The sequence below is a fragment of the Poecilia latipinna genome, unplaced genomic scaffold (assembly GCF_001443285.1).
Source record: "Poecilia latipinna isolate Pla-1442-1.1 unplaced genomic scaffold, P_latipinna-1.0 Scaffold101, whole genome shotgun sequence".
In the NCBI taxonomy this organism is placed as follows: Eukaryota; Metazoa; Chordata; class Actinopteri; order Cyprinodontiformes; family Poeciliidae; genus Poecilia; species Poecilia latipinna.
The window spans coordinates 83,118-110,782 of NW_015112717.1; the positions used below are offsets into that span (position 1 = coordinate 83,118).

A 27,665-nucleotide genomic window follows, 5' to 3' on the forward strand; every position below is an offset into this window, starting at 1 on the left:
AGCATAAGTCACGTCTATGCAAGAGTAGGTAGATGCAACTCTGTATACAGAGAGCTACTGAACAGAACAAAATCATTTCTGTCTGCTGATGGTCACATGAAGAATACTGAAAACATTTGATTCTTTGCTAAATTTGCCAGCAAGTTAGAAGGTCGATGACATGGAGCCTCCGGGCTTTAAACAACAAAACAACACCTTCTTATGAGTGAAATGATAGACTGAAGTCTGATGTTCTCACAGAGGATTTGGGCTTATGGGACATGACATCTCCTGCCAGGATCGCTCAAAATGTGGCTGCTTCCGAAAGAAAACAATGATAAAACTGTGACGAGTAGGAAAAATAACCTCGCTTATAAATAGTCAAAGATGCATATCAGCATACAAAGACTTTGGTTCACCAACTTTAGACTCAATGCCCTCGAGTGCAGGAAGAAGTGCTCCATAATAATCAAACTTCACAGCTCCTGAAAACAAACCATGTATGCAAAACAGTGGCCAGAGAAAACAACAGACATAACATCGGACAATTAAAATGGAGCGGAGGTATTGTTCAAATGGTATATTTTCATTTGAAAGTGTTAAGTAATTATATTTTAGGTAAAAGAATAGGCCACAGAAATTAAAAAATGTCTCAGGGAGAAGCTGCTGATTTTCAATGACCCTTTAACCCAAGAGAAAATGACTATATTTAACACGTTTACTGTGTGAGAACGTTCCTAAAATTACCTACTTAAATAGACAATGTCATAATTTAGGTTAGATGTGCATCTTTTATTTCCTGCGATTAAAATTGATTGCCTGTCATTCTATTTAAGTGGGCTGGAATGTATTTTCTTTAAGATGACCTGGAAATGAACTAGTGAATGAGAGACTCTTCAACTTAATGTCCTGAGGTGGAACATTGAAATGCTCATAACTGAATGGGAGGAGATGTAGAAGTTCTGTGGTCACATGGTGGCGGGTCACTTACTACGACTCACTGGACAAAATCAATCATTTGAAACAAAGCGATCAGTTGCTGTTCATGTCAAGTTTAAACTTTTACACCAGGCTAGCTTTTATGCTTTGCTTTCAAATCTTGAAGCACCTTTAATAAACCATTTCCCCTCCTTTGTGCTTTATGTTGGCTCCCTATCCATTCTGCGATTCACACTTAGGCTGATATCAAATCACTTTCAATATTTATCAAATGAACTAAATGAACAAATGATAAAATGATACATAACCCACTGAGTGAAGAACATATAACCCCCACTTCACACTGGCAAAGGGGCTCCTGTAGGCATTTAATACCCAGTCACACACACACACACACACACACACACACACACACACACAAAAAGCAACCAATTACGTGGTGGCTGGATTCCCATTTGCAATTACAAAGCAGCTTGATCCTGTCAGAAGATTGGATTGATCCCATTTATGCCATTTAGGTCCCTTGAAAGTACGTATTTAATGAGGAGTTACTGCTGCTCATTATGAAATGAGCACACTCAACACGCTTCAAGGTTACTGAGGTTATCAACTAAGAACTCAGCTTCAAAATTTCAAAAATATTTAAGGTGGTGGAAGACTTGAAAATTGGAACGGGTCTAACTCTGTGATGATCACTTTGGTTCCTGCACTCTGGTTGAGAAATGTACCTCAGTTTACTGCAGACATCAAAACAAACCGTGCCAAGGTGTGCAAGTTTGCAAGAGTAAATAGGTAAAAAGTATAAATATTTATGCCTGAATTTGAAGGTGTCCCTTTTCATTATTAATATTCTCCACCATGGTTGTGGAAAGCACTTCATACACAGGAACTGAGCTTATCATGCTTCACAGCTGATGCAAGGTGTGTGTACGTGAATGTGTACATGCAGTTTGCTCTACTCTTTGAATACGGCTGCAGCATGACTTCAGGGTTCAGCTTATTTCATGTGACACATTTGTGGCCTGGTTTTAGGAAATCTGTAAATCATTTTATTTTTATTTGGTTATTTTTTATATAAATAATGAAGAACTACCTGTCCTGGCAGCTTGTATTTTTGCTCTGATAACATAATTCATTGAGATTAGAGAGGAAATATCTACTTTCTGAAGTTGCGAGCTCTCAGCTCCACGGTTGTCCCAAAGCACCAGAGCTCTACCACAAATTCTCAAATAAACTCTTTACAAGATAAAAATCAAAGCTAATTAACAAACAAACAGAAGTCATTTGAGCAAATTGGTTGTTTCAACTAGAAAGAAGCACAGTGTTCAACGGTGAACAAAGAACAAGCGCCGGTGGCGACGCTATTACCTGTCAGAATGTGAATGTGGGAACAATATGGCTGTTTACACTATTCTTATTTATTTACATATTTTTTTATTTGTTTATTTCATTAATTTACAGTTTAAGATGAAACTGTCACATATTAACATACACAAACGTTTTGAATGAAGAATGAGGAAGTAGTTTGTAGAAATAAAAAAACTTGCACAGCTTTTCTCAAAAGTCAGTTCAATTACACCTTCATCATTATATGAACCTTCCATATAATTAAATTAACACCATTAAACCTTTTATTTTAGAACACCCATGTTCCCTCCACAGGTGATCTTTGAAGCCAAAGTGCTTACTCTGATTTTCAGTGCAGCCAATAAGCAATCACACATAATGTCTACAAGTACCTGTTAAATGAATTTGTAATCCAGGAAACAGTACACACTTCTATGTGAACCAGTAGTTTGTTAGTCCGTCTGATACTGCAGATGTCATTTAGTGTATGTGTAGTGCTTTTAGTGTATTGATAAAACTGTCTCTATTGTAAAATGTCAGTGTTATTGTAGAACGCAGTTATGCCATCACACTGATTGGGGGCAGTAGTGCCACACAGAATCATCAAACGAGAATTTTTTTTACTGCAGAGCAAGAGAAGTGGAGAAAAACAGACATGAGCAGGTAGAGAGGTCAACACCAGGCCTGTAAGCCCCCTCCCCCCAGCCCCCCCTTTTTGGGAGGTCAAATGAATCGACTTGTTTGCTCCAACACCATGTTGTACTGGGTCGGTGTAACATACTCACTATTTATTTTAACAGATCGGGCTACAAACACACAAAGCGCTTTGAAATTATCCAGCCACTTCGAACAGGCAGATTCCGATCGTTTATATACTTCTAACATTTATAGGTTTTAAAGATCTGATGTCACAAAACAGACAGCACGCTATTTTTCCTTTTTCAAAAATTCAACTCCTCCAAACAACCATAACCACACCAGTAGATGAGAACGTCGTTCATTCTTTTCTTTTTCGTCTTTTTGAACAACCTCACAGTGAAACTAGTCCAAGTTCTTTTGTGTTAAACTGCCTGTCAATTTGGTGGTACTTGGACACGGTAGTATTTACTGAGGTGGTTCATGTTCCAAAAATGTTGATATCTAAAATTAAAGCCTGGAAGATTTTGTTATCTTGCTGCTGAAGAGGATAAAATGCAGAAAGCAAGACGGGAAACGGCTTCTGCTGAGGGAATTAATAAGTTATGTAACTGTCCTAGCCTAACAATCATCTGAATGTTGTTGGAGGTTTTTGCTGTTCCAGTGGGAAACTGAAGTCAGAATGGTGTTTCAACAGCTACTGAACTTTATGTTTATTAAGATTCTGCAGTATTTATTTCTACTGTACAGTTGACCCCAAATGACCTGTAGAATCATATAATAAACTCTTAAAAGCATAAAAATATTTTCTAAAATCATAATTTCTGTCCTCTCTAATGCATTTTTTGTGCACTTTATATGAATGATGACTTTGAACATATGGAAGACATTTCTTTTCATAAAAGCTTATCACACTTTTTTTTCCAAATAATCTGAGTTTATGACATGGACAGTATTTTTTTTTACTTCATATTTACTGGCTGAGTTTCCTTCTTTAAAACCTTATTTTGTGTCAGTTTCCCACTAATCCAACATCGTTTCTTTCTTCTTGTTTTGACTGTGGTTGTTTTCTCAATATATGACTCCACTGGCTAAAGGATTAAACTCTTTTGAACAGCGTCTAAATAATTGCAGTTCTGGTGAAGTTTTGAACTCTGAAAGGAAACACACACACATGCACACACACACACATAATAAGCATAATTTTAAACACTGGGGTGGCCATTTCATTTTAGAAAAGCTGGTTAGTGAAACTAAAAAGTATCTCATTCTTTTAAAACATAGAAGATTTAGTAGAAATGACCTGATCAGGATTTTCTTTTTGTTTTTTCCTCCAGTACTGAAAGGAATCATTCAGGAAAAGTCCAAGTCCCAATATATCAAAAACCATAAGATTTTTTTTTGTCTTTTTTTTTAGGTGTCAGATATATAAAGAGACACAAAGAAACAAATGCCAGTGACACAGCTGGGGCTTTAAAAGCTGATTCCTGTTCATCTGTCTGCTCAACTGCAAGGCCAGTGTCACACAATTTTCATCATCTGCACCAGTCCACGTGGGCGTGTCGCGTCCCCTGCAGTCCATGTGCAGCTGGCAGGCTGGTGATTGGGCAGCCAGTTTGTATGTGCTGAGCGCATGAGCACATTGATAAAAATCACATTCAGAAGTGACGCCGAATATTCAAGTGACAAAAAAGAGCACCATAATGAGCAGAGCAGAGAGAACAAAGGTTGTGCCTGTTTTTATCAGACTGTTTAAGGACGTTTACTGACAGGTGGAAATGTATTACTTGGTCACTGTGAAGAATCAGCAAACAGCTTTAAGGTTCTGTTGGGACGTCACATCATTTTTTTGCTTTTTGAAAGAATATTTTATTATCGTTTTATAAATTTGTTACTTATTTGTTATTATGTTTATATATTTATATAATACTTATTTTACTTATTTTAACATGTAAAGCTACAAATCAAATGTATACTAATCACAAATATATGTCAGAAATTACAGCAAGCATCTACAATCCACAAGAAAAAGAAAAAAAAAGAAATGTTTTAAATGTTACAAATTGTCAAAAAAATAAAGGTTTTCTATGGAGAAAACAATACTAGACAAACTACAGTACAGGTAAAATGAAACTCATCGTGATCAGACTTGCAGAACCAGCGATCGTCTCCTTCTTTCTCCATGGCTCCACTGGTGTGAAGACAAACCAAAAGAAAACTGTGACAACAAATATCAAAAATCCTCTTGACTTGGTGAACAGTTAAAATGGTTTGTAAAGTCAGTTTGAAGTCGTCTCTCTGGAATCGATCTACCTCCAACCAAGTTGAGAAGCAAACTGAGAATTCTTATATTTCCAATGACAATAATAATATATTTGAACATTTATGACATCATCAATGAAAACATAGGTGTTCTCATTGACATGATGATGCCAAACAACCTGTCAGGTTCTTGTTTGTTTTAGTTGCTATGGAAACATAAGGAGTTATGTATGGGGTAAGATTACTGCCAATTAAAAATGCATTTGTAGATATCTAAATACGTAAGTCAATGAATGTGCATAAAGTAAGTTTTTTAATTGTCCTGTTTTTCAACTCATACATACATGCAAAAATCTGAAATTTCACTTATGAGAATACTTGTAAACTAATAAATTAATAAAAGAGATTCAGTATTTTTCCAGAAGTTAGACACACATCCGTCACATTTAAAAATTGGCTCTAAACCAAAGCTTGATCTATTTTGAACTGTGAGTGAGGAGGATCCACACACTCACACACTTTACATTGTTTCATTTATGTTGTAAAATTGTAATTTCATTCTTTTAAAAGTGTTCTACAAATGTTTAAAAAAAGAGTAAAATAAAAATATTTCAAATATGAAATAATTCTTGTGAGGAGTATAAAATCGTAGAAAGCATTATATATAAAAGTTTTACTTGAAAGTTTAACTTAAACTTTGAATTTCTACATCAAAACTCAGACAACATTACATCTTTCCAGGTGGGAAGGATGTGACACAATACTTCCAATATATTCAATCAACTCATTTTTTTTACTTGTTTTACAACAGTTCATCAAAAAGAAGAACCTCTACTTGGAAAAGGGATAGAACTAAAAATTTAAAGCAATTTAGTTGTATGAACTATTCAAACAGCTGCTCTTTTACTATATAAAACATTCCTAAATTATTTCATATCCATGTAATCCAACAATAATTTGGATTACCTGGATAAGGAATGGCCTTTGATCTTGGAGATCCCTTGTATGCTTTTGATTATTTTGACATTTTTCACAACAGTTTTACAGAGTAAATTCTTGTAACTAAAACAACCTTAATAAGACTCAGTTTAGACACTCAGTATCATTATCTCCAGAGACTTCTCCCTTCTGGTCAAAAGTCCCAGGTTGCTTATTTTGTAAGCACACACATATATGCACGAGGCCACAGGTTAATTCATTAGTCATTAATCCTTCACTTGACCCTTAACTGCACAGGAGGGAGTAACTGGTGAACTGGCCCACTTTATAAATATGTCCTTAGTTTTACACTCAAATTGATTTAGACACTAGCCGTTGCACACTTGGTGAAATACACGCATAAGCCATGACATACCCGCCTGATGATGATGATTCAGGTAAAAGTGTCGCGTTCGACTGGTAGGTATGAATGACATATTGTCTGACCAAGTTGCACTTTATTTCTTTCCAAGTACAGCGTTAAATGACACCATCTGCTGCTGCCGCGCTGTAGATCTACTTTACAAAGGAGGAGCAGAGCAGGTTCTCAAAGAGGCACACAGCAGTGCCAAGCTTTTTCAGAGCAAAGTCACAAAGTCAACTTTTACGTTCCAAAAATGATATTCATCTAATCAAGGGTCCAGGGGAGTTGATTATAAGCATTTGTACCTTCTCACTATTCTCTAAATATAAATGTCAGTAATTTTCTAAAACATAGAACTGTTCCTCACTCACTGACTGAGGAGATAGTTGATCTATTATTTTCAAAATCAGCAACCAGCTAGGGAGTCCAGAGCTAATGAGCCATCCAGCAGACAAAAGACAGACCAGGATGATGGAGTAAACTACGGCTTTTGAACTGTACAGGACTGATTTGGTGATAGTGACAGTACCTATGAGAGCAACATTTGACCTTAATGACAACAGTCAAGTGTCACTGCCAAGTGACATGCAGTCAGGGGAGGCAAGTCAAGCAGTGCCTCACCCATCATCTTGACAACTGAAATAGGTACTAACAAGGAGAAAATTGAGTTTTTCAATTGACTGCTCTATAACTGTGTTTTCTGCATGATTCAAACATTTTCATGATCAAAATAGCTAAATGTACGCATTGTCTGTTCAAGTTCATGGAAGAATGGCGAAGTGAGAGTAATGAGTGGTATCACATTTGTTTTGTTCATGTTCAAGATGAGATTGTTTCCACACCATGCCACAAAGTGGTCCACCAACTCTTCTTGATCATCTCTGCAGAGTAATCTGAGTATTTCTGTAGAGGACAGAAGTCTGACTTATGCTAGAAGTCTAAAGTGTACAGAGTGATAAGGAATGGTGAGAGTACGCCTGTGGTGCTCCTGTGTTGCTGACCACCTGGTTAGACATAAATTACGGTCTGTTTGTGGCCATCGTTATCTTCAGAGACTTCTCCCTCTCATGATTGTTGAGGCCTCCACTTGTGTCTTCTAGAGTTTCTCACAGAAGGTGAGTTTCTTTAGTACCAGAACCAGGCTGGATATCTTCCACATCAACAGAACCTTCTCTTGGGTCAGGTTAAGGTTGAAGAGATGTTGCAGACTCTTTGGCTGACACCATCTGGACCTGCAGCCTTGTTCCGGTCCAGTCTGTCCGGCTGCCTCTTCCCCTGACTTCTAAAGATAGACATGGGGGGAGGCAAAGGGAGCAGTGGCATCTCCTGTCTCCTGATTTGGTTGAAGACCAACTTGTAGATGGAGAAGAGTCCATGACTGAGGTGGAAGTTGGTCTAACAAAATAGAATGTGTGTCACTGAAAGGAATTTCAATGAAAACCTGCAAAAAGCTGGTGTACTAAGGCAGTGGTTCCCAAACTTTTTAAAATACCCTATTAGTGATATTTTTACTCATTTTTACAGACAAATGCTTCTCAAGAAACAAAAAAATATTATTTAAAACAAAAAACAACAAAAAGTCCATCTGATGGAGTTGACAGTGAGTGATGGAGTTGACACAGAACTGAAGGTGGTGGCAAACTAGTGAGTAAAAAAAAATACTTGATACATGTGAACTAATGCAACTTATGTAAAATACATTAAAATGAATTAATTGCACATTTAAGTGAGATTTGTCAACAATTTCACTGAAAGAGTCACAAAAACTCTGACGGAGTTGAAAAAAACCCCAAACTACCTCAATTTATATGATGTTATTCTGAAGGAGGCCATATTGTAGCTCATCAGGTCCATGAAATCTTTACAATATACCAAAATTAAGCTTTTATTCACAAAATTTCATCAAAGTTTTGTAAATTGTCAGTTATGGAGTTGACACATCATGGTTGTGATGAGCAACTTAGGAACAGAGGAATAACAGAGTTGACCATTCTAAGGTAAAAACCCAGCGCATACAGCGTTCATGTTTTTTTCTTTTTCATCCAGACGGCTTCCCGCGCCCCCCCCTGTAATGGCACGGCACCCCCCCCCTTGGGGGCGCGCCCCACAATTTAGTACAATTACCTCTGTACTAAGGAATGGCAGCATAGCCAAAGTGCCACTGCACCAGTGCTCCAGTCAGGATGTAGAGTGCTGATTTGGAACATAGAACTACCAACTATCTTCATCCATCCATCCATTTTCTATACACCCTTGTCCCTTAGTGGGATCGGAAGGGTTGTTGGTACCTATCTCCAGCTAACGTTCCAGGTGAGAGGTGGGGTCACCCTGGACAGGTCACCAGTCTGTCGCAGGGGCAACACAGAGACAAAAGATTCCGACTTGGAACTTTTGCATGTAAAAAAAAAAAAAAGCAATTAATTGCATTAATGACCGCCCCAAGTTAGTTGACTATATCTTAGCTTAAGATAAAATGCTACATGGAGACATGTTGGAATGTTCTGCTAAGTGAATGCGCTTCTGTTCATAGGAAAACCAGGATTATCTCTTTATCATGAGTCAGATGAGATTAATTACTGGCTCCAGAAAAGAAAAGAAAACTCTCAAGAAAAGCATTTGTTCTTAGATGCATGCTATACTGAGTCAAAGTACTTTCCAACACTGAAAGAAGCACAATTATCAAAAACTTTTCTAAATTAATTCAGCTCAAGTAGAGTGAGTTGGAGAACCCATTCCACCAGAAATTCCAAGGATTTAGGGTTTTTTTTTTGCATCTCCAGTGAAAAATTTCCCAAAAGTAGTGAAAGTCACATGAAGATGAAGAAGTCTGATATAGCAGTAGTGTGGCTGCTGCTGAATATTTGAACAGCCTGTCATTTTGTCACAATCTGTGTGTGTGTGGGAGTGGGGTGGATGTGTGTGTGGGGGGGGTTTGTGTGTGTGTGTGTGTGTGTGTGTGTTCTGTGTTGTTGGATTTAAACAGGTCCTCATGCAACAGCTGATAGGGTCAAACTGAATAATTCTCTGACTCCAGGCATTTCGGGGCCATCTTTAAACGGAACGAGAGTCTTAAGTCACACCTTTAATGACGTTAGCATTATAAAACACTACTATTAGCTTCAGTAGTGCTACAACCAGAGATAATGATTCTGTCTACAAGGTCATATTGGAGAGCAACAAGTTACTCTTCACAAGTGGCCAAATGTCGTCTTTTTAAGAACTACAACAATCATTGTGATCTTATCTACCGCATTAGAATAATTCAGTGAGATTGCTGAACCTTCTCTCAATCTGACTATGTCCAACAATCTGAAAAACAACCACAGAAAAGCAAAAATCTAATCTCATCTAGGGTTTTACTGACTTATTCCAAAGTAAAACTGTCAGAACAGCAGCTCTTTTAATCACACATAGATCTGAAAATAAGTTACTACAGTGTAATATTTCTCACAAAATGGTGCATTATTTCTCCATCATGCTGCATGCCACGTGGATGTGTCCTGCAAATATTAGAGAAAATGAGGCTCTCGCTGCTCAGAACAGCATGGACAGGAACATGAACCGCCTAATTCTCTATTGCTTTTGGACAACTCCCAAAGAACGCTGGAGCAAACCCAAATGCTGTGTGGTTATGTCTGAGAGTGTGACAAAACACACTCATTCAGATAATAATCACAGGGAGCATGTTAATGGGTTATTAAAAAAAATGCATACTGCGCTGAGGAAGCCGAGCTCTTGCTCATTAGAGAGATGCAGTGGACTCTGCTAATTACCTCACAAACTTGACAGACACACGGAAACAGAAAAAAAGGGAAAATAATCCGCCTCTTTGGGATTATCCTACACCTTCGCCACGGTAACTGCACTGTCAAAACACAACTGTTCCCAAACTGTTGCTCTCCTAAAGCCCTCCAGAAAAACAAACCGTAGGGTTGTGTCCAGTCTGCAGCCGCACACAACCTTCAGAAGAAGAAATAATCTACATAGTGGACAACATGGTTTTAATGCATAAAAATAAAGAAATATGTTGCTTTAATCTTAATATATGAATTGATAAACATTGAAGATTTAAAACCAATTAAAAATGCTGTACATTTTTACATAGCTAAATTTATTTTTACATTTAAAAATAAATAACAGAAATGGGAGTTTTACATATTTTTTTTTCTTCCAGTATATTCAAGTCTAAGTAAAGTTTTAAATTTGGTATTTAAAGCTAAAATATTCTTGAAAATGATCCGCTAAAACAATATTTATTATTATTATTTTAGATGTTTCAAGGCCTTCCTCTATTCATAATTTGTTATTTTTCAGGTAATTTCAGTTGCCAGGGACAGATAACTTTTCTGTAGACCACCGTATTCCCCCGTAAAATGTCAGAGGTGTCTGGTTAACAGACAAAGCTTGTTGTGAACAGAGTCATCAACAGATCAAAGATCACAAAAGCAGCATATCTACAACAAAATGGCTGAAAGAGAAGAGAATTACAGGTGTAGTCAAAGTCCGCAGTCTGCTTAAAATGCTTAAGACACCTAAAGGAGATCTGTCCAGTTCTGCAGTTCTGAATCTAGCCAGAATGGAGTAAACAAATGAAATTATACAGAATCTACTTCAAGTTATTACTACTGAAAGGAAATTCAAAAGCATTTGAATCATGAGGTGTACTTAGTTTTATTGTTGTACTTTGGTTTCATCTTTACCACGTGGTAAAATTATTTTAGTTTTAACTCAAATTTACAAAATATAAAGCTAATCCCACCGTCTGTTATTTAATAAAGACCAGGCAATTTCTTCACCAAACATAAAACCCCAGACCATGTTCTTTCATTTTCCACAAATGTTGAAGTAATAAAACCTTTAATACTTCAACAGGTTTACATTTCCAACGAGTCTTGACAGATCTCACCCTTTCCTTAAATAGTACCATTTCTGATCCAAATTTAGTCAACAGTACCAACCTAAAAACCACTTTCCAATTTTAGAAGCGCCTTAGTATGAACTTCATCCATAATTTGTACGGACAGCGTGGCCCCGTCTAACCCCTGGAACGTACGGCTCCCCCTCCCCCCATGTCTTTACTGTGCACTTTGTGAAATAGTTATTTTTTAATGGTGCACTCATCTGGAGTGCGTGTATGCGAGTTAGTGTAGTATGATAAACTCCAGCGCTGAACCAAGAGAGAGTGGCCTGATAAGGCTGTGTGAGGCCGTGTTCACAAGGCTGCATCAAATGGTATTCATGTGTCTGCCATAATAATCATCATTACATCCTGTTACAGTGAATCACTGCGCCGCCTCATGCAGACTGCTGAGGCTTTCTGATTGAGCTGTTTGCCTTTCAGTCCACTGACTCAACTCTGGACTTTCTTTTTAAACCCTATCAATGACAAAAAACAAAACAAAAACTGAAATAGTGATTCCCCGCTTTGGTTTATTTTGTCAGATTAAACAAAGTATTTGATTCTATTTTTTTTAACCGTTCCTCTTCTCTCTCTTTTTTTTTTTTTTACATTTCATCATTGCTGTTGTATTTTAACAGTCATGAGGCCTGACACATTCACAACTGGAAGCTACTGAGTCCAACCTTTGTCTCTTTACTGTAGACCAGCAGTGGTGGACCAAGCTCTTCCTCCAAGGTCACCTTGGAAGCAGAAGGACGTGTTTCTTTTTGTAGTTTTTCATTCTCCAAAAAACTGGGTTCCTCCCTTTTCACTTGCCATCATCTCTGTCCTCCAAATCCCTGCATCTGTGTCATAATCAAATGGTTAAAACTGCACTGCAGGCACTTTACAGTATGTATGTGTTATGCACAGTTCCCCTTGAATAAGCAAAAGGCTTTACTTGATCTCACTGCCCTAATGGTCCACACGGACGTCATCTCAAGCTTCCTCCAGGCACAAAGAAGTTTTCACTTAATAATATAATGAATGATTAAAAATAGCACTGGGAAACGTGAGGGGGCGGGTAACAAATGGAGTTTGTTTGAGACGGGACTTGAATTGCGAATGGAAACAACATGATCTCATGTACAGAGCATCTCAATAAATAGTATTAAAATTGAGTGTCAGGTCAGTTCAGTTTATGTCTTTGTATTTTCACAAAAACATCATGTGTTTAAACAAACATCAATTTAATCTGAACAGATAGATTCAGTCATTTACATATGTTCCAATTTATTCCAGTTATTAAACATGGCAGTTGAGATCTGTTTTTTTCTTTTGATTTCAAATTCAAAAATACAAATATTGAAATTGCATGTTGCTGTTAGGCCTGTCACAGTAAGCAATAAATCAACTAATCATGTGATAAATGAAAAGAAGCTCAATAACTTCCTCAATCATTCGCATGATTTATAGTTTTTCTCTTTTCTCTCTTTCTACCAAAAACTGGATGATAAAAGTTTTCTGTCTGGTGCTTTGGTCTCAACTAACCCTTTTTTGAAGGACAATTTTGTTTACAGAGATTTGATAATTAATTTTATTTGCTATTTCTGTTGTCTTGCTTATTTATTTTGAATATTTAAAATGTATTCCAGTTCTGGTTAAATGCTTGTTAGAAATGAAAGTTTATTGATCTTTGGTGAGAGTGTAGTGGCTTTATTATGCATTACCATTATGTTACCTGAAAAATGGTTTCCAAGCAACAATACTATTGTGTATCACAATAACTTCTATCACAATTTATCGTCCAGCAAAATGTGTTATTGTATCAGGCCTAATATTAAATAAGAGCAAATTATATATATACATGAATACAAATATAGATCATATTTAAATTATAGGAATATCAACTTAGACTGTACAATTCAGTTTGTATAAATTACTGGAGTTTCTCTGTCAGGTTTAGGTCAGACAGTCACCTACATTGACATTACAGCAGGTATTATTTCACTTTTGCAAGACTGAAAAGGTGACAAGTCCTGCTGGGAATCAAAACCACCATCTGCATCCGTCTTGTCAGCAAAAGAACGGATGAACTCGTCACTAAATGTGAAAACTTTAAACTGGACCTGAAACGTCTTGGATTCTGTTCATCTCCACCCTGGGACCTTGAGGTTCAAATCAAATGCTAAATTTTGTTGAATTTTATCTGATCAACAGTCAACTCCTTATTCTGCTTCCCCAAGGTAAGACACTGCTGAATGTGGTTCAGGAGTGGATGAACAACAGGTGGATACACACATGTTCTGGAAACGTGTGTATCCAATGGCTTTTAATCTAACCCATTTGTTGCTGTTATTCCCTCTTCTACCACACTTTTTCCTTTCTAAGGACATTAAAATTAAAATGTTCGATACAGCACTCTAAACATCCAGCTTAGTTAGCAGAAACCTTTATGGTGGGTGGATTACCTGTTGATCAACAGGCAAGTTAGCTGTCTTCTCCATGATTATGGTTTAACTCGAATATCGTAGAAACACAACATTCATGTGTTTTTTTTTTTTTTTTTTTGAGAGACTGAACTTTGGGGTTTCATTAACTGTAGGCCATAATTCAGTTCAATTCAATTCAGTTTATTTCTTTGGGCCAACGCACTACGACTGTTGTCTCTAGGCGCTTTACAAAAAAATAATTTCAATTCAATTCCATACATTCCAACTGATTCTAGTTATCAAAGAGTGCATTACGGACAACCAATTATTCATAGTAGTGTGAAAAGTTTCTGTCTGAGGAAATCTAGCAGATTGTAATAAACATTGAAATTAACTATTTGAAATGAAGCCCTGTAAGATGAGTTTCATTATTTTAATTGTCTTTCAGAAATACATTGACAAAAATTAATCAAAACAATACATTTATTGAAATGCACCTGTAGCACTAACACTCTTTTTTTTTTTTTTTTTTATTCTGCCCTCAAGACAAATCACTCTTTGATCTGTGAGCATGTGAAACGAGAAACAGGGGGTCTCCACAATGCTAAACACCTGCTCTTGTTAGATTTGACCACATCAAGTGGGGGTCACTGTTTCACACTAATAAAGAACCTTGATTCTCTCTGCCCACCAGGCCATTCTTTAATCTGGAATCCACAGGGTTTGTTGCAAAAAACGTCTTCTTGCCTGACTTGCTTGATGCAAAACGCTATTGGCAGAATTCCTCCACAGGTATGTAGCCTGACAACCTAAAATCCTCAGAGAACAGTGGGGGTGTTGAATCAAAGTGATACAAACAGACAGGGTGTCGTGGAATATGAAGCCTGGAAGGTCAGATTTAAGTGAGAAAAGAAAAAAAAAACATCAAGCATTGATTGTACCAGGATGGGTAAAGCTTGGGAGGAAGTGGTGGGGAACTAATAAGAAAGACTTGATTAATACTGTATATGTGTAAAAAAAATGTGTTTGACATTGCGTTTTTTAATTAACACAATAAAAAAAAATACCCAATGAAAACGATAGGCAACGTTGACATAATCCAGAAAATGACAAGCTGAAAGTCTAAACTTCTCAGGGGAAGTAGGGAGAAATGTTGATCTTTTGAAATCAACATTTAAAGGTCTAATCAGGTACTGACATCTTTTGGAATTGAGATTTTGTTTGTATAAAATGTATTTTTAGACGCAACTTTTCTTTAAGATCCTGCTGCATTGTTACTGTAATAGAGCAGTTGTTGAACGGAAAATATACATCTGTGTGTGCAGTTTGCCTTAAAATAAATGGTTGCTATGGAGACTTGGTGACCCAGACTCAGTGGAGACTATGGAGGATTTATTTTGCCTCTCAATTTTATCGGAATAGTAATTAAAAACAATAAAGTGGTATTGTGCAGCCAGGCATATTATTGATCCCTGATGATTTAAACACTTTAAATATTGCTCTGACTGTAATTATTAGCAATTTAAGGTAAGCAACTACTTCTTTGAAGCCATTCCCGGGCTTAGGGAGGTCAACATGCATGAATGCCATGTTCTTTTGTCATTCCCATTTGAATGGTAGTCAGATATTATGTGTCAACTTACAAATTTTGAATTTGGAATGGACTTTCAGTGCCCTAAGTGACCACTCCTGCTGGAAAGACCAAAACAAAAAATTCACTAATATTCTAATAAACTAGAATATTAGTGAAAAGTCCATTTATTTCAGAAACTTTATCACTAATGAATTAATTCCACAGAAGTTTGAAAGCCTTGATTTCAATTTATTATGATTTTCCATTTACAGTTAATGAAAACATGGCCTTTAGACTTACAATATTGCGCCAGACCAATAAAAAAACGGAAATGTGGGCATACTGAAAAAATATGTTTAATATTTGCTTAAAGGTTCTGTTCAAAAGGTTCTTTTGAATAGAACCTTCCAAAACGAGACTCATCAGCATGTAAATCCTAATTTATTGAACATAAAAAATGCAGAAAACACAGATAAGATCACCGTAATGAGGAAAAAAAATCAGAAAACTAGAGTAATTGTAATTGACATTAAACAATATCCATAATTTTTTTAATAACTTCTTCTATACTCAAATCACATGGATAGACCCTTTGATTAGAGGAGCAATTTTTCAAAGAACCTTCAGGCATGGCAAGTGGAAAAACTAAAGAAACTGGCTGACTTAGACACAAGCTTCCACCTTGACCCGATACAAGCGTTGGTTATATCTGTTGTTTTATAATGATCACGTAACCTACCATCATGTGCAAAGAAGACCAGCAATGAAAAGGATGACACAACAGAGATTAGGAGCTGTAAAACATGAAAAGGGCTTATTGGGGTCATTCTTTGTTGTTTTGTAAGAGTCTTATAACAATCTGAGCAAACACAATCACAATTATTTTACTCTGCGTGATTCCTCGGGATATTACATGTAGCTGTCATAGTCGCTCAGTATTGGCCAGACGGACCAATATTGTGCCCCTAAATTTTCTACCAATAGCCAGTATGGTTCGTATTGATACACCACTAACAATCCAGTAAATAAGAGGCAAGGATTGGTTTCATTTGTTTTAATTTAGCAAAATAAAAACATAAATATTAATGCTTTGATTCCATCCCAACTCTGTGATGTAATGTAATACAGCACATTATACTATTATGAAGAAAGGCAATGATACTTTCTAGTGAGTGAATGACATAGGCATATCATGAAAAAGAAAAAAAAAACTTTTCAGAAGTACATCAATCAAACTTCCAGTACAGAGTATGAAAAATCTGCCAGTAATCGACGTGCCTATCAGCTTTTCTGTAACTCAGGGGTAAATTGAAAAACGGATTTTCTAGATTATGTGTGATGACAAATATTAACTCTTCGGAAAGGGGTCTATATAGCTGCTCATTAGTGGAAAAATGTGAATCCGCTTACACACAGATGGCACAAATACTGGTGTTATATTAAAAATAGTGATGACAAACCAATGAACAAATCTTATACTTTTAATAAAATCAAAACTGGATAACAATATGTAACACCATTAAAAGAAATTAAATTAGAAGGCACACACATTTCCAAATATATTTATATTTTATACTTATATATTTATATAACGTACGACTGTTGAAAGTGCTGTGTGGCTCAAGCCATGATGAATTGACTAGCTCGTTTAAATCTGGAAGAACTATTTGATTCAACAATGCACTTTTTTAACCCACTCTGGTTCAAGATGACAAGTTTCACGAAAGAAACTCAGGACCCCTGAGTTTAATCCTGGACTAAAGTTCATTAGTGGAAAATGATGCTACAATTTTCAAGCAGGAGGATTTAGCCATTTTATAGTATTAGTGTAGCTATTTAGTGAAGAACTGTACAAATTGACATAATTCCTCACTATGTCAGCTAAACATTCCACAAAAGTATCCATGTCTCCTGCAAAGACAAAATCCAAACAGAGGAAGCGGGCTAGCTGAAGAGAAATATCAACATTGCTGTTTGAGCGCATGTCTGCATAAAACACGGCAATAAACTTCTCTTCTTGCAAGGACAAAACGTACAACCTTCCACTTTCTCCTACTGGCAGAGAGAAGACATTTGTTGTCATGTCCACGAGCTTGAATCCAAAAGGATAAATTAGTTACTGTTTTGCGAATCCAGTAGCTACCTATGGTTCACAGCTGAAGGAATAGACCTTGATCCTGGTTTTATTCAGAATCCTGCAGAAGGAACCTTGGAATTACATGTTCCCCAAGATTGCTGCCCACAACATAACACTGACTGGCGAGTTCCTTTACATTAAGGCTCAAAACACACCTATTTGAAATTGTCTTTGATTAGTAGTAAGGGCAACATTGATCAACGATCTATATATGTGTATTTGCTTGAAGATTTTGATGATGGAATTTGACTAAATTTTAAGCTTGCTCGTTTCATAATGTATGTATGTGTGATGATTTTATGCTGAAAAGCATTGAACTGTTTTGTTGCTGCAATGCGCTATACAGATAAACTTGACTTGACCAAGCTCTGATGGCGTCTGGCCAGAGCTAACACAACCATGTTTTAAGCTAATGTGTGCTAACTGACAATACTGCAAGTCATTGACTGGACAGCTAATTGTCTCCTGGTTGCAGAGTGACACAGAGCTACCTGAATGCCTAAACTCAGCTCACCCATTGGAACTTTGTTCACAACAGGTTGTGTTCTGGACAGAAATAACAGCTGAGGATTATATATTTGTATTTTTATTGCATTACTTGACACTTAGAGCCTGTTCCAAACAGAAGAGTGAAGCTGCTAAAGCCACCAAATATTCAAGCTGTTCAAACTGTATCCCAATGAGTGCTTTAATCACTGACAGAACAGCAAGTTGAGCTTGTCTCTTTTATGGGTAATTTCCTTCCCATTTTTTGCCGCAAAGTAGATAAACAGAGCCCTAAAATCATTTTAAATATCCTGTTTTCTTAGAGATAGCAGTAGCTTCTTCGTGTTCGTGCCATCAACTGTAGGTGAACTGCTGACGCTCGTCAACAATTAATCTTGTCATTTTTGGTGCTTTGAACTGAAAAAAAGATTATTTAAACAGCAAACAATTATATTCTCTATAAATATTTGCGGAAATGGACTCTTAATGAGATTATTGATTTCTAATCCACTCAAAAATTATTAATACATACATTTCTCAAAATAAAGTTCTGTCTTTTGCATTGTGAAATGGTATTTGGAATACATACCAAGTTTGGCAATTACTCCAACTGAAACTCTTCAATACAGTCATTGGTCTTTAAATAAATCTGGCTTCTCAATATTCATAATCCATACTGGACTGATTTCATTACATCATTTTTATTGGCTCTATTTCTACTTTTAAGTTTAGCCATTAGTTGTCTTAGTTTAATCAAACTTATCTTTTTCTTACCAGCATAACAAGTTTGATGATTAGAGTGTTTAATTATAATGTTGAATTACTTTGTTAATAAAATCACGTGTGAGTGAGAGTACTTCTGTGTAATTATTTTATGTATAATATGTTGCTGTTCAAAGAGCACCAGTGTGGAACTTATGCCTTTATCTATTATTTGAAAACCTACGCCTTATAAGACAAATATTTAGACAATATAGGAGACAGATCTATTTGGTTATTATTTTCCTGATAATCGGGCGGTGCCCCGACTTGGTAATGTTGATCTAAACTACTAGTTTTATCAGTAATTGCCCAAAGCAATTATTCATAGCCAAATCTGGACTCCGACTGGCTCCAACAAAAAGGAAAACTTACAGTAGGTGATATATAATTACTGATTGTTGGTTCACTAATCATAGTGAACCAGGACTAGCATATTGCTTGTCCTGATATCAAGAATCCTAAAACATGAACCATGGTATCCCACGATATTTGCTTCAAGAGTACTAGACTTGTCACACACAAGCACACACACACACACACACACACACACACACACACACACACACACACTCGCGCGCGCGCACCCACACACGTCAGTTACTTCTCCTGTATGTTTATCTTTTAGATCAGAAACACAACCACCTGCCTTCACCTCATATGCTGTGTCTGAGTACACCAACAACAAGCAGAGCAATATAAATCTGATCCCAGTGCCAAATAAAATATGCACAAGGTAATCATAGCTTAAGTTGATGTGGTCAGATGTTTAAGAGTTAATCCTTTGTAAGAGCGAGAAAGGCTCCTAACAGCAAAACAAGAAGATCTACATCAGGGGTCACCAACTCCAGTCCTCAAGGGCTTCCATCCTGCAACTTTTAGACTCACCTCTCCTCCAAAATGTCTGAATTCCCTCACCAGCATTCATTCCTCTCTGCAATAGGCTGGAAACGAGCAGTTTATTTGATCCAGGTGTGTTTGAGCAGAGACGCATCTAAAAGTTACAGGATGGTAGCCCTCGAGAACTGGAGTTGGTGACCCCTGATCTACATGGTGTGATTATCGAAAATGTATAAAGGCTAAGACATGTTTTAGGGCACAGTGAGAAAGCGCTTATGTTGTCCATAAATTACCAGTTGAGGAGGAGCCTTTGGGTAGGCCACTAGCGCTCTCTTTTACCACGTCCAGGTTGCAGCCCAGACGTTAGCTGAGGAGTTAAGTGCCCTGAGAAAAGAAAAGAGATCCTTATCGTGTAACACTCATTGTCCTGTTATTCAGCTCGGACAAGCTATTAATTAAATCCAAAGTCATGACCCCCAGCCACTATGGTTCCCTAATTACTGACTGTTTTTCACCCAATGAATCTTTTCATTGCTTTTCACGTAGCATTAAGCTGCTCGTCCACAATGTGCCGATATGATGTTTATCATGGTCATCACGGCTGTGACCCGCTGAGGAGCTACGACTCCTGCACTTTCACATATCTCTCATACAGAACTGTAAACACAGGACACTGAGACAAATATGCACCAAGAATAAGGTTTGCATAACCTTTATACAGGCTTCCTGAGTTATCAGAATCAAAATTTCCCCATCAGCTGCATTAAATATGAGACTGCCCCAGCAATATATTTCATATATAATCATAATATATTGGCAAAAGAGAAAACACTTAATGTCCGTTTATCTATATGCTTCCAATATTAATCATTCCTCTTGAACTTTTCCATCTTTTTTAAACTTCACAACTACAAATTTCAATGTGTTTATTGCAATTTTATCTGAAAGGCCGACACAACGGGGTGTAATAGAGAAGAAGAAAATGGATGCCCTTAGTAAAATTTTATACAAGCAATTGCCTTCAAATGTCGCCTTGTTAAAAATATGGACCACTTAATTTAATGATAGTATATGTCCACCTTTAAAAGCATCAGAGGGTTGGGAGTGACATCAGTGAACTAACAGCATCATACAGCATCAGCTTTAACCCTTCCATGTACGAACGTAGCGCTGATGACACAGCCAAATTTGCAGTACTGTAATTCCGCCACACTTAGCGCTGTCTGAAAAATTCCAACAGTTTCTGAAAAAGGAGACGTTGCACTTTCCAGTCGATATCTGGTTATTAAGATAATTTCACATCTGCTGTAGTAGGGAGTGAAATTAATCTGAGGGGCACTCTGGACATTGAAAGTTCCAGTTGTTATGGATAAATGGGAAAATATATTTACTCACAGAACATTTAAAAAACTGCGTACAATGAAAATAAGCAAAAATATCCAATTGGACATTTTAAACTTAGGTGAGAAAGAGTTAAAGAACATGGAAGCACATAAATCCAAGGCAATCATGGAATTATAAATAGAGATGGAGTCGAGACCAAGACCAAGGTCGAGGCCAAGGCTGAATATTTAGAAATTCGACAAATATTGTAGGACATTATTTTTTGTACCACAAAATGAAAAGTTACTGGAAGAACAGTTTTTACTGTTCTGTCAGTAAAAACGTTACTCAACCAAAACTACTTCCTGGTATTACATTGATAATAATAAGCTAATGTTTAAGTTAGTAAATGCATCCAAATATTGATACACATTCTCTAAGCTTACATTGCACAATAGTTGTATTGTAAGTTTAAAAAACTGAGAGATCATTCAAATAAAAAAAACTTTATACAATCATCTGAATAAAAACTATTTATCAGAGTATTAGATAAAACTTGCTTCTCCTAAAAAATACATATCCTAGACATACGTATTAGTAAATTATCAGGCATTTTAATATTATTATTAGTACATGCCTCAGAGGCAATGCCTAAAACCACCAGAGCAAACAGAATAGGTGGGATTTAGAAAAATCAGCTAGCCAACAGGGATGAAGCATTGAGAACAGATTACAGGAACCAAATGAAAATATTTTCTCTGACTGAATTTATGTTCTTGTCTTGATGAAGTTAGGCTCTTCATCAGCTGCTGCATGTAGAGCGATGAGGAATTTCTGCTTTAACTAGGAACCTTATCTTGAACTTATCTTGACAAAAAATTAATGTTGCTGTGAGTTTTTTCAGTCACACAGTTTTAGCATCTATTTAGGTTTTTATCATTAGTATTAAAAAAGCCCTCCATCCTTGAAAATAAATAACGGTAAAGGTTAGAAAGGTTTTGAGAATTTACTCCCAAAATCAATGTCAAATTTCAGTTCATTTACGTAGCAGTAATTCACAACATATCATATCAGACCATTTACCATTTCAGTCCAATCATGCATTCATCACAACTGATCTGCGTTAACAAACAACGAAGTCAAGTTCAGGTCATTTTTCAAATTGGTTTAAAAAGTTTCTATCTAAGGAAACCCAACAAATTGCATCAAATCATTGCCTTGCAGCAAACACTCCTACTGGATGAACACAGCAAACAGTCACCTGAATTGAGTCCTGAAAAAATAATATTAAAATAATATTAAAAACAAGCATCATGCTTCTTTTACTTCACAATGTACTACGTAGGGTTTCTCTGTCACAAAAAATGTCAAGAAAATACATTAGATAATGTACAGACATTCTCTGTTTCACTCTTCCAGGTCCTTTTCCACAGACCACTTGAACTCTGCCTATGCTGAAAGTGCTTCATGTATAATGCAGAAACTTTGCAGATCTCCTCCATGCATATATATTTAAACTGGAAGAAGTATGATTTTCAACATATTTTCATGTTTCAATAAAATAAAATAAAATTTATATCCTGCACATGCTCTATGCATAACCACCAAAATAGTCACGATTGTCTAGATATCGATGTTAAAACAACAAACTAACAGAAGTGCACACATCCTGGGCATTGCTTAGCCAACATCTTAAAAGTCATCGATAAGAATCAATGTTGACTAACATGACTAACATGATTAACAGTATTATACTGTTAATCGTGCTATCATACTGCCAATGCAAACATCACATCAACTGTCAAGCACAAAGCAGGCACAAAATCAATATTTGAAATCTTTCACAACTGAATTCCTGCATATCAGACATCCATGAAAATGCTAATAATCACAAACGTTCTATGGAAGCAAAGGTGAGGAAATTGGTTAATTGAACGTATGTTTTTGTTTTGTCTTCTTGAAGTTTCAGTTTGCAAAAAAAATGTACTATGCAGGTATTCTGGTTGATGTAGGGGAAAAAAAATACCTTTTTTATTTGTTACATCATACAAAGGTCTCTGGTTCTAGGCCAGCATTGGGCACTCATAGGGACTGTCCCTCAGTTTTAGTGAAACTGAAGCTTTGGGCTGTTCTGCAGGGCTTGCAAAGAGCCGTCGCTGTCATCAAAAGCAGCAGCACATTATCCAGCCACCTGACAACCGATACGGCTAGCAGAGAACACATCATGCAGTCCAGCTTTCCCAAGCTGTCACCTTTTTAGAACTTTAAAATAGCACTTTGACCTTCCAGGTTTTGTACTTTTTGTTTATGCGGGGGGAAAAAAGAATGTTTTGGTTTACAATGAACAACAGATCGCCATTCAAACAGGAAGTGCTGAAGCTATAGCCTCAGTAACAATATGATGACGGAATATGAAAGCTTAAAAACAGTAGAGGTAAAGAAAATCCCCCACTTTTGTGAAGCTTAAGGTGTTTGCCGTGAAGATAAACTGCGAGCAACAATTAGCAACCAACGGATGAAACTGTGCATCTACTGACTCATTATATGAGCTACTTCTCTGTCTAACGCTGGTAAAATTGTTGAAAAAGGGTTAACAGAGGAGCTATATTATGATGACTTCCTGAAGGCAGAGTTTCAGAAAGAGCACCAGTTTTTAAAGAGACAGAAGCCCAATTTCAAAGTGAGGTAAACCATTTTTCATTTTTGTCATGTTTTGTGACGTGAGCGTTGGATCAAATCACAGACAGGAGTATGGAAGTCACATAATGATTTAATATAAGTCCAAACAGGAGGTCTAGAAACAGGACAGGACAGGACAGGTGATGACAAAGGAGACGACGCAAGGATCCAGCAGGGAAACAGTGGCACAGGTAGGAGTGTATACACACAGTGGCAAACAAGGAAATGACACAAACATCTGGAACCAATAACAGGGAAAGGATGAAACAAGATGGCTAAGTAATCAAATTACAAAAAAGAAAACTCAAAACAACCCAGGATCATGACATTTTTATAACTGAAGTAAGTTAATGGGTTGTGCTATAAAATGGCAGAACATGCCTGGAAAACACATAATGCTGCCCCTTTAAATAAAATAATATCAAAGAATTATTCAAAATACATATGGTGAGTTGGAGGGCCTTCTATGGTGGCCGAGTGGACACATAATGCGATGTACAGTATACTTGCAGACAGGAGCAGGAAAGATGTACTTGAACATTTTTTATCATCAATTTTTGAGCATTCTGGATAAATTCAGAATTCCCAGGACAAGGAAAGGGGATTCTCTACAGTATCTTTTTTTTTTTCTGCACATTTAAGCACATGGTTGTTCTACAATGTATTTTAACTAGGTGGCAACTGAAGAAAATTGGTTGTCCTGGATTTTATTGAGGGGTATCAGAGTACAGATGGCTGATTACAAGTCCTCACTTCACTTTTTCAATCTGTCTTTGTAAAACCGTGTCTACAAATCATGTATCATTTTCCTTCCAAGTCACAATTGTGCACGTCTCTGTTCTCTCACATAAAATCCTAATTAAATGTGCAAACATTTGTGGCTATAACGGGGACAAATATGAAAAAGTATAAGTAAACAAGTTTGAAAGGATGAATAAAATTCGAGATCCGTTTCATGTCTTACAGTGAGAGACGATTCCAACCCTGGCGAGGCTCAGACCAAAGGCTCACACTTTCTCACAGCATAAGGATCCTAAATTAAACAGGAAGCTGTGAAATCAACATCTGCTCTATAACATATGTGGATTTGTTTTCTTTTCTCTTTATTAAGCTCCATGATGCTGAGCCGATTTCTGCTCACAACACAGCTGAAGCGCATTCACAAAGCTAAAACATTCATTTTAATTAGTGACATACGCAGATACATCCTAATGCTACAGTAACGCCGCAAAATATTAATTGCCAACAATTACAAAACCGAGACTAAAAGGTGAAGTATTATTGTAGTGGCGCATAGCCAAATCACGCAGCACCAAAGCAAAATAAACACTGCATCTTATTTCAAAACAGAGTGCAGTATGGGACTTCTGGTTTATTTTTGCGCAGGCAGAGCTTTTGGCACAGAGGTATCAGGTCTGTGAGGCTTTTCTCCACCTGTCACTACGGATTGTAGATGCTACATTAGATGAGTCACTGTTTGAACTGTCCCGTCCTGCTCCATTTGAGTAACAGCGTTACAATCAAGAAACATTTTTTATCAACCGTAGCAGTTATGCTGCCTTATGAAGCACATATCCAGGCATAAAGAACCGGTCAAGTTGATCCAATCAAATCTGAACCAAACATCAGAAGGGAGAATAAAAGAGAAGAATGTGACTGCTCAGTTTGGCTACCTCAAAAGCATTTGAGCCACTGGAATATTTTAAAAAATGCTCATAAACAATGAAGAAAGAGACACCTAGAGAATGGTGATTGACGTCCAGGTGAAACAGCTTCTGTGTTGGCGCAGAAGACTGGCTAGACTGGTTTAAGGTGTTGGAGAGAACAGTGATAAGAGAGCATACGTAGAATACTTGGTAAGCTGATTGCTGGAGGTGATTACTTTAAATTTTTAGAAAAAAAAAACCTTCATTGTTCTCTATCATTTCAGAGGCTAAGAAACCAAATAGGCAGAGAGATTTCTGCCTATTCACAGACCTGGCATCCTTCTCAAGAAGCCTCATGAATAATCATTCTTCTGAAAGAAAACCAAGCTATTTAAAGATGTTCAACAGTTAAAGATTCAATATGTAACTTTCATTTAAAAAAAAATATGTTTTTTAGATTTGTTAAAACTGTCAACATGTTGTGAGACAGATCATCTGTGAAAAAAATCAAAGTCCTCTGCCTTATCCCAGTTAATACCAGAAATATAGCACTCAGTCAGAAACAATCATATCCAGACAGAGGGTCTTACCGCTGTCAGTCATTCTTGTGCATGCACCAGTCATGTCCTTCCCTTTTCTCTGCCGCACTACTATACTTCACCGTTAGCAAATGGCAGAGATGCTCATATCTGATGATGATTGACAGCACTAAGATCCACCTCCTGTCTCTGATTGGATTTCTCTGATCAGAGCGTTGCATTTCTTCATTCAGCTATCGTAGCACTCAAAGGAGATGGAGGAACTTTATTGTTTTTACAGAGTGTCTGTCACATAACATACTGTTACAACATGGTGGCTATTTTAATAAACATGTAAAACATTCATTTATTTTATTTTTTTATAAAAGTTACATGGAGGAGCTTTAAGAGTGGAGATATAACTTAACCACTGGTGTCTCTTATTGACATCCTCCATTGTGTATTTTTCTACTGGGGAGAAAACAATCACACATAGTAAGGACAATCTAGACAGACTTGTTAACTTAAAGGTCATGTTTTTGAACTGTGGGAGGAAGCTGGAGTACCCGGGAAGAACCCATGCAGTCACAAAGAGAATATCCAAACTCCAGACTGGAACTTTAACCCAGGGCTTTCTAGCTGTAAGGCGACAATGCTACCAACTCCTCTACCATGCAGTAATATTTACTTTTTGTGCCATGCAAATTCTGACATTCAGGTAGCCAGCATTGCTTCTGATGTTCTGAATCTCTTGGTACCTTGGCTAGACACTTGACTTCACAGCTGTCACTAACTCCTGTTTCATTCCTTAAGCAAATGCGAGCAAATGTGTTTTAAAAAAAATACGATTCCATTATAAAGAAATGACTGACAGCCAAGCTCAGAGAGGCAGCTTGCACTATGCTAAAAAAAAAAGTCTGCTCTGTTTCACTGTCCACTGAAATACCAGATGATGACACCTATCATTCAAAAAGCATTGAGTCTTGTGGGATGGAAGGAAAAAGCCCAGCAAGGTGGCATGTCAGCACTCACACCCAGCTGTCAGATTTGGTTTTCTCAGATCATCCAAACTCTGCTGCTCCGATATCAGCAAAGACGAGGCTGTGTTGGCCTGATTCACGTCAGCTCCAGCACAAAAACAAACCTCCCACGTCACAAGCAGAAACGGTACATTTAAGATTATTTATTGGCAGTGAGTTGAGGCCACAATGATGATCATGCTAACTCGTGCAGCTGAGAGTAATCACCATGTGTTGTTGGCTCCCTGCTCACTCTATCATGGACCGTTTCATGCGCCGACAGAGGATTTGGCCATGCATAGGCAGCAGCGCTGCTGCTGCTGCATGCGTCTTATGATGCCTGCCAGGTTTTTCTACCAAGAACGTTTCATTACTTGCTGTTTAATTTATCCCCCTCTACTCAGACTGCCCTGCAGTTTCTAAAAACATTTAGCACATGCCAAGAAAATATATGCCTACTTGTTTAGCCATAACAGAGACTCGCCAAAGGGAAATTAAATTTCTCTTGGCTGTAAAATGAAATGGCTAAAATACAGTCCAGAGATTTTTTTTTTTTTTTGCAGTGGAGTCAAACATTTGGTCAAACAAGCATCAGATTCCTGCAAGCGGTGATGAGTTTATGTCAATCGATACGTCTGCCAATCCACATACAATTTCCCAGCAGCTGCTTGAGCTCAAAATCAGAACAGATTCAAGTTAGGCATGCACATCTTTAGAGCTCCGAAGGGAGAGGAGCGACAGTGAAGCAAAAGCATGATCTTGAGCAACTGTCTGGACTTTAACCAAGCCTTGTCAATTCAAGGATGCTATTTGCAGAATGCAATAAAATGTAATTTCTTTTTAATATCCTTAAATATTGAACCCACACT

General features: G+C 37.1%; 1 protein-coding gene and 1 long non-coding RNA gene across 2 annotated transcripts in view; one reads left to right on the forward strand and one right to left on the reverse strand.

The window, feature by feature from the left end:
• The window catches only part of mtnr1aa (melatonin receptor 1A a), a 54,464-nt gene that overhangs the window by 23,681 nt on the left and 3,118 nt on the right, over positions 1–27,665 (reverse strand). The gene's annotated exons all lie outside the window — the stretch shown is intronic.
• Positions 8,516–25,784, forward strand: LOC106944112 (uncharacterized). Its single transcript, XR_001424118.1, has 3 exons — positions 8,516–8,619; positions 20,926–20,928; positions 25,773–25,784. It is a non-coding gene; the product is annotated as an uncharacterized LOC106944112 (long non-coding RNA).